Source organism: Myotis lucifugus, unplaced genomic scaffold (genome assembly GCF_000147115.1).
Source record: "Myotis lucifugus unplaced genomic scaffold, Myoluc2.0 scaffold_7, whole genome shotgun sequence".
Classification (NCBI taxonomy): Eukaryota; Metazoa; Chordata; class Mammalia; order Chiroptera; family Vespertilionidae; genus Myotis; species Myotis lucifugus.
In genome coordinates, this window is record NW_005871055.1 from 11,711,700 (window position 1) to 11,721,360 (window position 9,661).

A 9,661-nucleotide genomic window follows, 5' to 3' on the forward strand; every position below is an offset into this window, starting at 1 on the left:
AGAGGTATCTTTTATTATTCATTCTTCACCCTTTTTATAGCTTATAAATTTTCCTTTTGAGTTTAAATACGGAACCTTCCTGTAACTGCTGTAAAGATTTTAACAGTTAGATGGCTGCATCGTTTTAGTAGCTCTTCAATAAATGAATACATTTAATATAAATCAAATGCTGAAGGGCTTTTTAAGTGGAATTTCCCCCATTGAATGATTTCAGAGCTGTTTGAGAAAGCTCTAGCTATTTCCCCTCCCCCCAGTATGTCTGTCACTCCAACATGTTAAGTTGCATTGATTTTAATTTGGATATTTTTTAATTTGTGTGTGTTTGTTTTTTCCTTAGGCTACACTTAAAAGTACTTCAGATTGTCTGACAGCAAGAACTAAGAAGAAGTCCAAAGATGTCCTTCATCCCATCTTTTCATTTTCTTGATTAAAAAAACACACACCAAAAACCTTTTTTATTTTATTTTTCTTTCGTCAGACTTGGCAGCAAAGACACTTTTCCTGTACAGGATGTTTGCCCAACGTTTGCAGGTTATGTGCTGCTGTAGATAAGGACTGTGCCATTGGAAATTTCATTACAATCAAGTGCCAAACTCACTACACCATATAACTGCAGAAAAGACTTTCGGATCCTGGTGTGCTTTCAAGTTTTGTATATAAGCAGTAGCTACAGAATTGTATTTGTGTGTGTTTTGTTTTTTTAAATATCCATTTGGTCCAAGGAAAGTTTATACTCTTTTTGTAATACTGTGATGGTCTCCTGTCCTTGATAAGTTAAACTTTTGTTTGTACTACCTGTGTTCCACTGGACTGATGAATCACAGAGAACCAAACTCTCCATTCTGCACCTTCATTGAACAGCTTTGAACCTGTTCATTTTGCCACATAATTCCCATGAGAACCAGTAATCTGTCATCAATCTGCTGAATTAATGGACTTGTCAAACTCTTTTGAAAAAAAAGAGTAAACACCAGCCTTGTACAGGTCTTTTCTATTTTTTTTTTTTGGTTTATTTTGTTATTTGCAAATTTGTACAAACATATAAATGGTTCTAATTTCCAGATAAATGATTTTTGATGTTATTGTTGGGACTTGAGATCATTTTTGGAATAGATATTGAACTGTAATGTTTTCTTAAACCTAGAGTCTACTTTATTACAGTATACTTGTAAATTTGTAGAATTCCAGATATTTGAGACAGCATCAATAATTTTCATTTTGTATTCTAACTGGATTAGTACTAATTTTGTACGTGCTTAACTGGTTTGTACACTTTGGGATGCTGCTTGGTGATATTTCTGACTAATCTTCAAATCATTGTAATTAGTACTTGCATACTCAATGTTTCTGGCCCTATTTTGGCAGGAGAGTGATGCACAGTTTAAAGACATTTTACGTTTCATGTTTAGGAGAACTTGATATGTTTTTATGTACGTGTTTTAAAGAAATTACATCTGCTATTACTCTGTGAACTAAGCGTACTTCATAGCATTGAGTCTTCTAATAGATACCTGTCTGCCTATCGTGGCAGTTACTCCTAGGAGACCTTGTAATGTTTGTAGGTCAGAAAGGGAGATCTGCATCTAACACAGTACTCCTTTCTCAAACTGGGGCTTTTAACCTACAGCCATTTTAAGCTGAGCTTCAACAAATGTTTCCCCTCATAATTCTGTGCTTCTGTGTTGGTCTAGGTAGGAGGTGGAGGTTGGTTTATAGTTCTGCCTTGAAGGGGTATGTTAACACTTCATGATTCTTTCCCTTTGTCTTACAGATTACATAGCACACTATTGAGAGAGTAAGTCAAAGTGGGGGATTTTGAAATGTGACTTCAGTGATTTGTAGAATGTTTTGTGTTCGTGAGTACAGATGGCTACCAAATGGAAAAGAACCTATTTAAAAACTGGGGCAATTAATTTGAAAATCAACAAACCAGATATAAGTTATATATTTGAATTCTTTTAAAAGGCCTTTGCATAAGATAAGGATTTCTTTAGCCTTTAGCAACCTAAACTATAATTCTGATCATTAGATTTTAGTATTTTCCAATTACCTATAACTGACAGACCAAGTCAGTTGGCTTTGTGTCTCACTTACAGTGTTGGTATTTTCAAGACATGTGGATGCCTGAAGTCAGCAAAATAAAATGAACAGCTGAACAAAAATGTTCCTCTTGCCTGCTGGAGAAGATTCTGATTTCTTTGTACTTAGCCCAAATCACATTTGCTTTGTCTTGTCTGTGATTTGCATCTCTGTTGGCTTGTTTTTTCCTACATGTTTAACAAGAATATAAGTGTCCCTGATAGATTTCCTATAGGAGGCCAGCTCTATGATAAGCTTCCCACTGTAACTTCTACTATTTTGGAAATTCATTAAACAACCACCTCTCTAACCATCTTCATTGTTGGACACTCGAAAATATGTCTGGTTTTAGATATCCTAGTCCCTCTCAGTACTGCCTCCTACATATGGAACAGAACTTGTTGGTGCAGAGTACTCGTGTTTCTGTTACCACTGCTACCACTTCTCCTCCCATGACATTACACAGGAGCCTCAATGACAGCGACCGCTAATGTCACTATTAGCATCTTATTGCTTCACAGTGTGACTTTAAAAAAAGATGTTTCTTCCTCCCACGTCTGTGTAAATATCTTTTTTTTCCTTTCAAATTTTTCTTTATGTTGGAATTCTGACATGAATCCTGGGTAGCTAGCTCTCTGGGGTACAATGAACTCCAGTGAAAGGCACCTCGTCTATTTTGAAAACATTATGTGACCTCTGGTGATTCTTTTTCTGTACGAATACTGACTTTCTAGAGTAATTAGTCTATCAGTTATTGTACATGATTGCTTTGTGAAATGTGCAAATGATATCACCTATGCAGCCTTGTTTGATTTATTTTCCTTGGTTTGTACTGTTATTAAAAGCATATTGTATTATAGAGCTATTCAGATAATTTTAAATATAAAGTATTGTTTCTGTAATATAGGCGTATGGAATATATTTAGGTAATAGACACATTACATGGAAAGTTCGCTTTGACAAACTGACAGTCTAAATTAATTAGCAAATGTTCAATCCCAGCAAGCAGTGAATCAGTGGGACATCCCAAGAAGAGAAGACACTTGAAATGGAAACAGTTCTCCAAAGGTATACATTTAGACTTGCTCAGCTACTGGGTACATGCTACCTATCCCCACGAAATTTTTACATTCAGCTCTTAAGAGTTCTTAATTTATAACTGACTTTTAAATGAGAAGTTTCTCTTTTGATTTTAGTTTGGGAGTAATCATTCAGTAGAAAAACGCAATGTGGTTTATGCAAACAAAGCAGCTGGGTGTGACTCTTGGCCTCCTCCTCGGGGGTGGGGCCCAGCCTGGCAGTGTGGCCATGTGAGTCCTGTCAGGACGTAGTCATGCTCTCCTGCGTTTTGCTACTTGAGTTTAGTAACAGTGCAGATTCCATGTTCCTGTTCCAATATTCTGAGAAGTGCCTGATGATGCTGATATACTTACAGACACAAGAACAATCTTTGCTATTATTGTATAAAGCCATAAATGTACATACATTGTGTTTAAATGGTTTGGTGTCTTTCTTTCCTAATTGTGCAGAATAAGCTCTTTTTTGGGATTAAAAAGTGTTTTGCTATCATTTGAGTTAAATCTTTTAAGCCACAGTGCCATGGTTTATTCAAATCTGGTCTTTTCTTTGGAGGGCGGGGGAACAACAGTCTCTGATCAGACAATAGCCCCCTAGAGTTAAGAATAAGTAAAACCCTAATAATAACCCTAGAGCAGGGGTCCTCAAACTACAGCCCGCGGGCCACATGCAAATACAAATATTGTATTTGTTCCCGTTTTGTTTTTTTACTTCAAAATAAGATATGTGCAGTGTGCATAGGAATTTGTTCATAGTTTTTTTTGAACTATAGTCCAGCCCTCCAACGGTCTGAGGGACAGTGAACTGGCCCCCTGTTTAAAAAATTTGAGGACCCCTGCCCTAGAGTGTAGGTACTTCATCCTTGGAAAGTCTGAAACCACTATCTGGTGCCATAATTACTGGGCAGTTAAGTCTCATATCAGAACAGACCGTGGTGAGGTAAAAGCACATAAAGGGTAAGTCAGGAGGGTCCTGGCTGGGAGGTCACTGAGCAGGCACTGGGTGGTGTGGAAAGGAATGGCTTTCCAAGGCCACATGTGCTCCTGTCACCACCACACACCTTTCTGAAGGAGGAGCGTTGCTTTTAAGTGGCTGCTAATGGGAGGTTTTATATATTTGCTGTTTTCACAAAATGTCCTGAGCAATGAGCTAGGATTAGATAAATGATGATTAAAGTGCTTTTTAAACCAGGACGAAGACCAGTCTCCTAACTTCTCTCACCATGCAAGTACATGTCCAAATGAGTTGGAGTAGCAACAAGGAAATAGGTTATTCTCGTGTTTATCTGTTTAGACACCAGAAGATCAGTTCAGCCTTCACGTTCTTCCCCATCTTCCAGCAATGTAATCCTTCCTTTAAGAGACATGTTAGAAGCCCAGAGTAGATTGTAGAACTGATGAAAACCATCTACTCCCAGACCCTGGCTCATGCACAGATCACTTTGAAAACTGCTGATAGAGTCCAAATGCAGAAAAACATGGTGATTGTGTTGCCAGAACTCAAACTAGCAGGCTCCTTACATAGCCCATTTGCATATACATAAAATCATGCATACAATGTCACTTATTGAGAACAGTTTCCAAGTTTTACATCACTTGATAAGAGGAAGCGACACAGAAGGAAGGTTTTCCTAGCAGATTCCATGGGTGGAGCTTATGGGAGAGGTATAAAATTCCTTCCTTGGACAGTATCTAAGCCCTGCTATGACCAGAGAGCAAGGAAGAATCAGGATGTGTATCTAGGATTATTTCTTGACCTGTGAACCAGCCACACACAAGGACTTTGCCCTGGCTCTTATTTCTCCATGTTTGAGCTGACCTGACGATGATGCTAGTTAAACTTAGACTGGTTGGTGTGGTTAGGTAAGTGGAAGGCTGTTCCAAGATATAATCACACTAAGTGGCAGTTGAAGTAGTCGGTGTCACATACACATTGTATCTGTTACTGCTCCTACTGGGCCGTGAGCCTGTATCTGGGCTGGGCCTCTAACATGAGGGTGTGTTCCTGGAAGTTTCCTTATTCTAATTTCTTAAATTATTTTATTGTAAAAAATGAGACTGGTGATAACTGAAATACATGGACTCAGTTTAAGTAACTGGCAAATGAGTCAAGTTTCTGCGGAATGGAAATGGAGGTGGATGCTGGCATGAGGCGGGGGAAGGCCGGTAGTGCTGGGTGGTAGTAGAAAATCAGATGTGAAATAGGGACAGCTGAGGTTCCTTCAGATCTTTTGACTGGAGGAAGCTACAGAGTGGCCAGGCCATAAAGAAGTTCAAAAGCAAGTTTTAAGTTTTTGCAGGTGGGTGGGAGAAGCGGCTTTCTGTGCAGCCCCCCTGCTTTCGCAATATGACAGTGAGAGGAGGAAGCTCCATACTGTTACAGGAAGAAGGAAAAGGAGATTGGGGCCAACTTTTCTTAGCTTGACTGGTGGCAGGACACTGTCTTCCCCTCCTCTCTCTCCACCATGAACTGAAAGGCTAAATGAAATATCTTGGCATTAATACCTTTATCAAGTTCACGTCTTCCAACAGTGAAAGTCTTGTTTGCACTTGAAGCCACTGGTGTTAAGTAGAGATTTCCATCCTCTAGGAAGAAAGAATGCAACATTATGAGGGCTTGTTATTCCTTATTTACATCCCATTCTTTCCATGAGCTCCAATCCCAATCAACTTGATTGAATTCCTATGAAACTTAAAGCTTACCTAGGATAGTAGCCTAGGAGCCATGTGGGATTCTTATACTTGCTAGAGTTTCTGTAAACATTCTTGGGGTTGTAACAGATCTGAAATTGCCCCAGCAAGATGATCTTAGATGAGACAACTGCTTAGAATAGAGCTCGCAGTGGGCCATTTTAAACTCGATTTTTACACTTCTGATGAAGTAGAGGTGAGGTCCATTTTGCATTTTAGTGCTTGGTTCCAGAACAAGCCAGAGATGCCCACTGCTTAATTCATGCTGGTGGCATGGACACTTGGGTTTTAGTAAAGCCATGAGTTATTCTGATGCTTGGGCCATAATCTCCTCACAGACAAGGTAAGTTGAGGATAACTTCTGTTACCTGGTTAGATGTGAGATTAGAGGATGAGGTAATGTCTGCAAATGGCTTCCTGTGTACAGATTAATAGTGTCAGCACAGGTAATAGTAGCCCTTGGAGATTTGTTTCCTTCATGCGGCGTCTGGACAGTCAGCATTTCCCTGCAGGATAAGTGGGAGAGCTGCTTGGTTCACTTTCATCATTTTTCTGCATTCTCATGTGCAGCCTTTAGCTGTTAAGCCTGGGAGCATGTAGATAGTTGACCAGGCCTAAACTCCAAGAGAGTTGGTAGGCCTCTCTCTTCTTGGTACTCTATAGGTATTTAGCAAGTGGTAAGCCTATTATACAGGGGTGGGCAAAAGTAGGTTTACAGTTATAATACAAATAATATAACCATCTATATATATAAAAGCCTAAGTGACGGAATGACCGGAACAACTAGTCGCTATGATGCACACTGGCCACCAGGAGCTGCCCCCTGGTGGTCAGTGTGCTCCCACAGCAGGAACACCACTCAGCCAGAAGCCGGGCTCACACCTGGTGAGCACAGCTGCAGCGCTACCAGGCGGTGGCAGCAGGTGTAGTGGGGCCGGTATGAGCGATAGCGGAGCTATGCCCAGCCCCTGCCACTTCGGCACTGCTACATCCCTTGGGGGGGATGTTGGACTGCTGGGTTTCAACCTGCAGGGATCGGGCTGAAACCTGGCAGTCCGACATCCCCTGAGGGGTCCCGGATTGCGAGAGGGTGCAGGCCAGGCGGAGGGACCTCACTCATGCATGAATCCGTGCACCAGGCCTCTAGTTAATAAATAATAATACAAGAATAAACTTTTGTATATTCACAACTGTATACCTACTTTGCTACCCCTGTATGCCTAATACAAATTAGGTGTGATATTTGTTTCTGAAGAAGCTCTTTGTGGACCCATACTAAGAAAATTTAGAGACATTTCAGATGACCTTGACCTCACCCTAGTCAAGTTTACTTAGTAGACTGTGGGGGATGCCAAGTCCATGTGCCCTTTTTAGGCTGACCTGTAAGATACAGGAGAGGAGAGGAAAATACTAATGTTGAGGAGGCTACAGTGGTGTGTTGGAACCCAATTGGCTGGTTCATAGGAACTGATGGTTAAATTTGAAGGAATTTTATGAGCCGATTTGAAATACCACCATTATTTATAAGTAAAATAGATAAGCTTACTATTAAATACGTTATATTTTAAAAACAAAGGTAGCCCCAGCTGATTTGGCTAAGTGGATAGAGCATCACCCTGAGGACTTGAAGGGTCCTGAGTTTGATTCCCGTCAAGGGCACATGCCTGGGTTATGGGCTCAATCCCCAGTTAGGGGGGCGTGTAGGAGGCAGCCGATCAATGATTCTCTCTCATCGATGTATCTATCTCCCTCTCTGAAATCTATAAAAATATATTTTAAAAAACCAAAATTAGTCAATACTCAAAACCAATCACAATCTAATGTATTACGTTTTGCTCTTTTCTGCTCTTAAAGTACTAGTATTTACGTTGGTTTTATCTCTGGTGGGACGGCCATACAGTAAGTCCTCACTTAGCATTGTTGATAGGTTCTGCAACTTTAAGCAAAATGGCATATAATATCAATGAGCTGATTTTACCATTGGCTAGTTATATAAGACTTAAGTTCCTACGGCATCTCATCAACACTATAACAAAACAACGTTACTTGAGGACCTGTTGTATAATGGTACGCTACTGTTTGTGCTGAAGCTGAACAGTTTCAGTTTAACGTAGTTTGTACAAGGGTGATGTCAGTTAAATTTGTTGAGAAAATAAAATGTATTGAGAAAAAAGAAAGTGGGTTGGAATATATAAGTCCATTTGTTAAGTCCTGGCTGAATTGCCACTACTACCATATGTTGGCTACAGATAAAAGAGTTTGGCAGAAATCAATGAAAGCATCTATGAGAATCAATTGGCCTGGTTGAATTCACGGAATATTGTATATTTTATTATTATCACATCCCTTATATCAGGAAATGTGTAATAAATGTTTGTGCATATATACAGGCATGCATTACTTTCCCACAGAGCAGGTAAAACATTTACCAGCACAGCATGGCATTAAAGGACTGGTGGTTTGGGTGATGTAGAGGAACGGGTGGAATGGAAATAAGGGAGTGAGAACAGGAAGTGGCAAGGTCCAGGCTGTGGTCATGACATCAGGTGACTGGGAAGCAGTGAGGTTTGGAGATGGACGTCTCAAATTCAATGTCAAAGCCTTAATTTGGGGAGAATTAGGAGGCAGGTTGCAGGTAGGTGTGACTGGGAACGGTATACAGTGAAGTAGCTGGATGCCTTGAGCATGATCAGAGGTTTTTTTAAACATGAGTGTGGAAGAGGAAGATTCTGGAGTTGGAAAAGGAATGCAAAAGGATGCCAGTTCTACTTTCGATACTCCTCATGATTTGTCAGATGGAAATACACTGAATTAATGGAGTTATTGGGGGAATTAATGACCTGAGTTAAAACCCTATTGCAATGCCTAGTACATAGAAAGGGCTCAAGAAAAGGGGTGGCCAAACATTTTGTTGTGTCCAAGAGAGACTTGGACAAATTGTGTCCAGCATATTTATTAATAGATGCTCTTGTCACTCTGAAGTGTTTGGGTTTGAGTGGTTAATTAGATGTTCACCCTACCGGCAAATGTCTACTTTTCAGTTAATTACTTCTTACTAATAGATCCCTCACCTCTCAGTGGACATACCAAGAGTCCCCAGTGGGTAATAGAACTTGAGCCCCTCTGGAAGAAGCTATCTCTTTCTGGGGGGTTATTCTTCTAAAGAAATGTTAGCCTGGTGTCTAAATAACATAGATTAAAGTTTTATCTGTGGCATACAAGATCCTTCCCAACCTTCCATTGTATTCTTGTCTCCTCCACCTTACATCACACACTTTTATGATTCCAGCCTTTTCACGTGCTGGAAGTTTTATTTGTCTGGAATGCCTTTCTCCTCCTTTCCTTATCAACAAGGTACAGCTCAAAACCTTCCTCTATCCTTCAAACTTGCACCAGGCCCTCGTATCAAAGTAGTTATTTGCACACGTGGACTTGATGAGTTTCAGGCCTCCTTTTCCAAATACAGGCATGTAGTCAAATAATAATTCTCAATAGTCCTCCCAAGGCAACCCTATGGCCATCCTACTTAAGAAGTTCAGAGCCAGGCCTGACTAATTTGGGTCATCACCAAACTCCCATAAAGCAACTGGCCAGTGCCCTTGACCACTGGACACAGCCAAAGGCATTCCTCTTTGGTGAGCCAGTCTGCGCCTGCCAACATTCCAACAAATTAATAGCACCAAGAAGTCCAAGGTATTTTGACAAGTCTGGAGCTGCTCTTCTGTTTCTTCAACCAAGGAAAGTTCAAAGGCAAGAGGGGATATGGCCAGTGATGAAATGCCTAAAAGGAATTATTGGCTTTCCTTCTAGCCAGC

The 9,661-nt window shown here is 40.4% G+C and overlaps 1 protein-coding gene across 1 annotated transcript in view; it reads left to right on the forward strand.

Annotated features, from left to right (window-relative positions):
- Nucleotides 1-3,648, forward strand: part of FOXO1 (forkhead box O1) — a 115,067-nt gene extending 111,419 nt beyond the window's left edge. Inside the window, 1 exon segment of the mRNA XM_014450156.1 lies at nucleotides 338-3,648. The gene's annotated coding sequence lies outside the window, so the exon portion shown is untranslated.
- Nucleotides 3,649-9,661: the final 6,013 nt, after the last annotated feature.